Source organism: Kryptolebias marmoratus, linkage group LG15 (genome assembly GCF_001649575.2).
Source record: "Kryptolebias marmoratus isolate JLee-2015 linkage group LG15, ASM164957v2, whole genome shotgun sequence".
Lineage (NCBI taxonomy): Eukaryota > Metazoa > Chordata > Actinopteri > Cyprinodontiformes > Rivulidae > Kryptolebias > Kryptolebias marmoratus.
Window position 1 is genome coordinate 32,728,793 of NC_051444.1, and position 6,638 is coordinate 32,735,430.

Sequence of the window (6,638 nt, forward strand, 5' to 3'; positions counted from 1 at the left end):
CCCCAAGAGCTCTGAAGTGAAAGGTCTGAATGACTACCGGCCAATAGCTCTTACGCCAATAGTCACAAAGTGCTTTGAAATCAATCAATCAATCAATCAAATTTTATTTGTATAGCACATTTCAGCAGCAAGGCATTTCAAGGTGCTTTACATAATTAAAAAACAAAATAAAAACAGCATGTGACAATGTATAAACAGTAAAAAAGAGAAAAACATCGAAGACATCAAAAACCCGCACTCTAACCCTAATTTAGCCAAAGACTGATTCAGACCAAGGCAGCCATCAACGTCACTGTGGATCCACACCAGTATGCGTACAGGTCAAACCGTTCTACAGAGGATGCTATTTCCTCTGTGGTCCACACTGGCCTCACCCACCTGGAGCAAAAGGACTCTTATGTCTGCATGCTCTTTGTGGATTTCATATCTGCGTTCAACACCATGCTTCCTCAGACTCTGATAAATAAACTCTCCTTACTTGGACTAAGCTCTTCCCTCTGCAACTGGATCCTAGACTTCCTGACCAACAGGTTGCAGTCTGTGAGGATTCACAACATCTCCTCCCCCACCATAACCCTCAGCACCGGCTCCCCTCAGGGCTATGTGCTGAGCCCCCTCCTGTTCACACTGCTCACATATGACTGCTCACCCATCCATCCAGGCTGTCATATTGTGATTATAATATTATTATATTATTAATTGTGATTATATATCATATTGTGGTTGGATGCATAACTAACAATGATGAGTCTAACTACAGGCAGGAAGTGGAACACATGGAGGGCTGGTGCAAAGAGAACAACCTCTGCATCAGTGTTAAAAAGACGAAGGAGATGATTGTGGACTTCAAAAGGGGCCAGCAGGCCCACCGACCCCTGCACATAGGAGGATCTGCGGTGGACGTGGTGAACAGCTACAGGTACCTGGGAGTGCACCTGAGCAGTAACCTCACCTGGAGAACCAACACTTTCACCCTGGTCAGGAAGGCACATCAGCGGCTCTACTTTTTTTTAGGAGGCTGAGACGTGCTGGACTCGGGAGCTCTGTCCTCACGTCATTCTACAGATGTGTGGTGGAGAGCGTTATGTGTTCCAGCATCAATGTGTGGCATGGAAGCAGCTCTGCTGCGGACAGGAAAGCTCTGCAGAGGGTAGTGAAGGCAGCAGAGAGGATTTCTGGAGCCAGCTTCCCCAGCATCACAGAGATATACATCTCACGATGCAGGAAAAGGGCCACCTGCATCAGGAAGGATTCCACCCACCCACCACACTCTCTTTTTGCCCCGCTCCCCTCAGGCAGGAGGCTACGGAGCATTAAGAGCAGAACTACAAGGCTTCATAACAGCTTCATCCCTGAAGCTGTAAGACTGTTAAATTCCACCCTGCATTGACACTTTACAAAGACAATCACATGTGTAATAATCTGCTGCTTGGATAATTACATGTGTAATAACCTGTGAATACCCCAAACTTCCTTATCTCCTATATTTCTTTATCCTGTATATACTGCACATTTGTGTTTCTTTTTTTATTCTTTATTCACTTTATTGCCTATGGGTGTAACTGGACTGTGAGAATGTAAATTTCATTCCACCACATTGCCACATGTGATGTAAAGGACATTAAAGTCTCTTTGAACCCTTTTGAATCCTTTGAATTTCTCAACAAAAGAAAATCTGAGTTTAAAACTGCCATGAAAAACAGCAATTAATTCTTAATTCCTTTGGTATTTAAAGCATGTTCATTTGTTTTTGTACTGAAACATTAAGATGATCATCTATTTGTGGAGCACACCCTATATGTGTGCTTATTCGCAGCCTTTTCTCACATGTTTTCACCTCTGCCTATTCCCCACCCCTTTTCTCCTACTCCTCCACTTCTTTCTACTTCAGTGCTGGAACAACTGGGTCACCGGCAACTGGAGGATGACTTTCAAAGAGCTGAAAGGCTGCAGGAACAAACCAGGATGCAGATTTTCTCTTTTATTAGAAAAAAGCCTGAGCAGGTTTCCATCACAATCCTGGGAATCCAAACTGGGTTGACTTCAGGTCAGTGTGAAACAAGTTTTTAAATGTGGATGATTCATCCACATCAGCAAGAAGAAGGAAGTCTAAATTTAGATTGTTTATCATTTTATAGAAGAGAGAGAAAATTGGCTTCTAAAATTGTGGTAAAGTAAGTACTGTCTTCAACATGAAAGCAAAGACATGTAATTCACCTCTGATCACCATGTGAAGGAGACTTTTCATAGAAGAAAAGAAATAAAAGCAGACCAAAACCTGGGTTCCCTGAAAAATACCCAACCCTGTTTCTGTAACGTCATGTTGTACTAGACAACATTGTGTCTTAAAAGTGAAGAAAAAAGAACTACTTCATTAATATTTATGACTTTGAAGACCAGACTCAGAGACAAATGAATAATCATGTCCTGCAGCTGAAATAATCCAATAAAGGAGACTTCACCACTCTGACAGTCTCATTATTACTGAGGTGAGGTCTCACTGAAATGCTCTGCTGCTGCTGAAAACATCTCCTTTAAAAAATGAAGAAACTCTGCCCTCTTGTGGCTTCATGTGCACATTACATCATACTTGTAAAAAAAACAACAACATTGCATTATTACTCAAAGGGAAAAGGAAAATGACACACAACAATTCAATTCAGTATCTTTATATAATTTCAATTCACAACAAAACTAAATACATTAATCATTCAGTCAGTATTTATTTATATAGCCCTTTACAATAATGAAAGGGACCTCAAAGTGATTTAAAGTGTAAAAGTTGAAACAGACATTAAGAACAATACAAACAAAAACATAATACAAAAAATGAGAATAAAATGCCAGAGAGCCACAAGGTTTTTAAAGTCTACTTAAATAAAAAGATTTGGAGGTTGAATTTAAAAAAGCCTAAGGCAGTGATAAAGTGCAAGTTTTGAGCAAGCTGGTTTAACAGTCTGGATGCAGCATTTGGAAAGGCCCGGTCACCCCAATGTTTGTATTTGGACCTTGCTACATATACTCATACTCATACTCATGGCAAGCTACTAAATCAGTTGAAGGCGGGACAAGGCCATTAAGAGCTTTAAAAGCATACAAAGTTTGAAATGAATTCTAAAAATGGACTGAAAGCCAATGGAGAGAGAATAAAACAGGGATGATATGCTCATACCTGGAAGTAATAGTTAAAATTTGGGCCACAGCATTTTGGACAAGGTGAAGACAGCTAAAGGAGGATTGAGAGATTCCAATATAAAGAGCATTACAAAAGTCAAACCTCAAGCTGATATAATCATGAATGACCTTTTCCAGGCCAGGGCAATTTTGAAAAGAGCAAAGGACATAATTTAAAGAAGCTGACCTTAAGCACAGACACTAAGTCATTTTCTAAAGTCACACCCATGCTCCTAACTTTTGGTCTAAACTTGGATGTCAGAGCACCAAAGTTACAAGGCGGGTCATACAGTTTTTTATGTCTCTAAGACAAGCTTGTCATCTAAGGAACAATTAAGTTTTATAGATAAATATAACTAAGTATCATCAACATAATATTTTCCCCCATGCTGTCTAAAACCTTTACCTCATAGAGCAGGGGTGTCCAAACTTTTTAAAAAGAGGGCTAGATTTGGAAAGTGAAAATGTGTGGGGCCTGAGAATTCAGCCTGATATTCTTTGAACCAAATGCAAATTAACTATTTCATGATTTTATTTTATTTTATTTGTTTGGAAATGGCATACTTTTCATTTCTTCACCCAGAACACAAATAAATCTGAACAAGTTTTTACCAAAATTACTTTTTTCTTTAGTATTTGAAGACTAATAAAATGTCTGTCAGGAAAAAAAACTTTTGGGAAGATTAAACATATTTATATTCATTTGAAACATTACATTTTATTCACTAATGCTCACTGTAAACTTCTACATTCAAAAGATGTGAACAGGAAAATAACACCAACAGTTATCTTATTCAGAAGTACAAACACTGAGGGATATGAACCCTTGTATCATTTATTCGTTTGTTTTTCAGTTGACCATCAAAAAACAAAAATATGCTATTTGATTTCAAATTGGATATCTTTGCTTTGAGGATGTTGGTAAAGAAGTACAGAGAGGGTCAGAAAAAACATTGTTTTTGTGGATTTAGAAAAAGCATATGACAGGGTGCTGAGGGAGAAGTTGTGGTGTTACATGAAGAAATCTGGAGTGGCAGAGAAGTATGTTAGACTGCTACAGGAGTGAATGGAGAAAAGTTTCAGGAGTGATTTGTGACAAAAGGGTGGCAGCAAAGGTCAAAGGAAAGGTTTACAAGACTGACAAAAAGACAGGAGACAGAACTGGAAGTGGCAAAGCTGAAGATGTTGAGGTTCTCCTTGGGAGGGACAAGGATGAGGTCAACAGAGGTACAGCACATGTTGAACAACTGGGAGATAAAGTTAGAGAGGCCAGACTGAGATGGTTTGGACATGTGTAGAGGATGGACAGTGGGCATATTGGTAGAAGGATGTTAGAGACAAAGAGGACATATGTGGGTACAGTTAGAGAGGACATGGAGGTAGCTGGAGTGAGTACAGAGGATGCAGAAGACAGAGATAGATGGAGGAGGATGACTCGCAGTAGCGACCCCTGAAAAGTAAACAGCCAAAAGAAAAAGAAGAGGAAGATTTTGAATTAGGTATCAAAAATAAAATAAAAAATTGTGTTTTTCATTATTTTCATTTTAGACTCGGATCTCAAATACAAAATGAAAAAATGGGCTGCCGGACAATTCGTGTATCATGCATTCTTTCCATTCTTAATAGGCAATGAAAAATCAAATAATAAAAAAACTGACTGGTTATTTTGTTTTTTATTATACCAGCAAAAGTAAAAAAAATGCTTGGTTTTTCATATTTCACTTTTAGGCTAAGATCAAAAAACACAAAATGGAAAAACGGGCACCCTCATGTCAACCTTAATGTTTCAAACCCCCCTTTTGCCTCAAAGTTTTAAATTCTTTGCTTTAATATGACTCTCCTGTCCAACTTTTATGCTGATTCAACACCTCATGTAAATATTTTGGTACCAAATTTAAACATTCAGTAATTTTCATCACCTGCCATAACTGGTGATATATTTGTTTGTTTAATAAACATCACATTAATGGTGCAAAACTTAATTCAGCTGTGTGTGTGTTTTGATATAGTTATGATCTTACTCTGAAGTGAAGAACTCATGGTTTAAGGTAACTTAATGTCTTGAGACTGATAAACATATAAATCCTAGATTTATACAATTTTTCCCTCTGTCTGAAGGTGGTGCTCTGAGGTTTAAAATTTATGAGCTGTTAATTCATAACGTCTCCATCATATTTCATGAGTAATTTTTATACACGCATGTTGACTTTTGTCGGCCGAAAGGTAAAACGTGCTATCAAATTCTGCGTAGGGGAGAGTGGGGAAAGAGCCAATGGGGAAGTTGACCCACCCCCTGTATCTAGGAAACAGTAAACATTTGTTGTCATGTGACCATAAATTCTGCAAGCACCCTCCATTTTGTTGTCCCTGTGCCTGTTGTAATGTGGTATGTTTTCTTCACTTCTTCACACTTTGCTTGTCAAAGAAATTTTTTTACATTTCTACTATATTGACTGTTACTCAAAAGGTAATTCATCTAGGCCTAAAAATGTATACAATAACTGTTGGTGATTTACTAACATACTAACAGCCACCATTTTTTCCAAAATGGTGGCTGTAAGGTAAAGTGAGCCAAATGCCTTGTGGTAAGTTACCACTGGTTCAACCAGTTCCATGGTCTGAGTCTAAAAAAATGCCGTTAATTGGCATTTGAATTATCAGAAAGAAACAAGATCCCTGTCCCCAAAAACTGGGAAAAGAGAGGTTGTGCTGGTAGGGTGTTAGAGAGCATTTCATTGTCAATTAAAGCTAAATGATTTTGTCATGTAGATTAATATGTTATCTTAAAACAATGAATTCTATTTTTTTAGGTCAAGATTGGTTTACCAACTTTAAGACACGCCACCATCTCTCCTGCCGTATGCCTGAACAACATCCCTGGGACGGGCTACTTGGCCTGTCACGATAACAAATTTTGCTGGGCGATTAATTGTCTCAAAAATTATTGCAATAAACAATAAAAACGTTTTTAGACCGTTTTAAACTAATGTAATGATAATAATATAATAGTGCAAGTACATTCTCTCAAAGATTATTAAAATTTACTTTCAAAAGAACATTTAACACTACAACTGAAACACAAAATAAACAAAACAACCAAAAACAAAAACAAAATGGACTCTGTCTCCGTTAACAAAAAATGCACTTAAATAAAAAAACTGCCCCTCAAAAAGTAATAATCATTAGTTTTATATAGAGAAGACAGACAAAACTGCCAGTTTTATAAACAATTCAACCTGGAGAGACTCACGACAAAGAGAAGCTGCAATTAAATGGTTTTATTTGACATGAATGACATAAGATATTTGGCGCTCGGACCTCGGTGGAAAACGCGAGTGTCGACAATAGCAATGCGCTTCGAGGAGAAGCTCAGGTTGAGCATTAGAGGCGTCTTCCCCGGGCCGGACACTGGTGGTGGAGGTTGAAGAGGGGAAGGAAGCTTGAGGGAGCTGGGAAACTGGAGG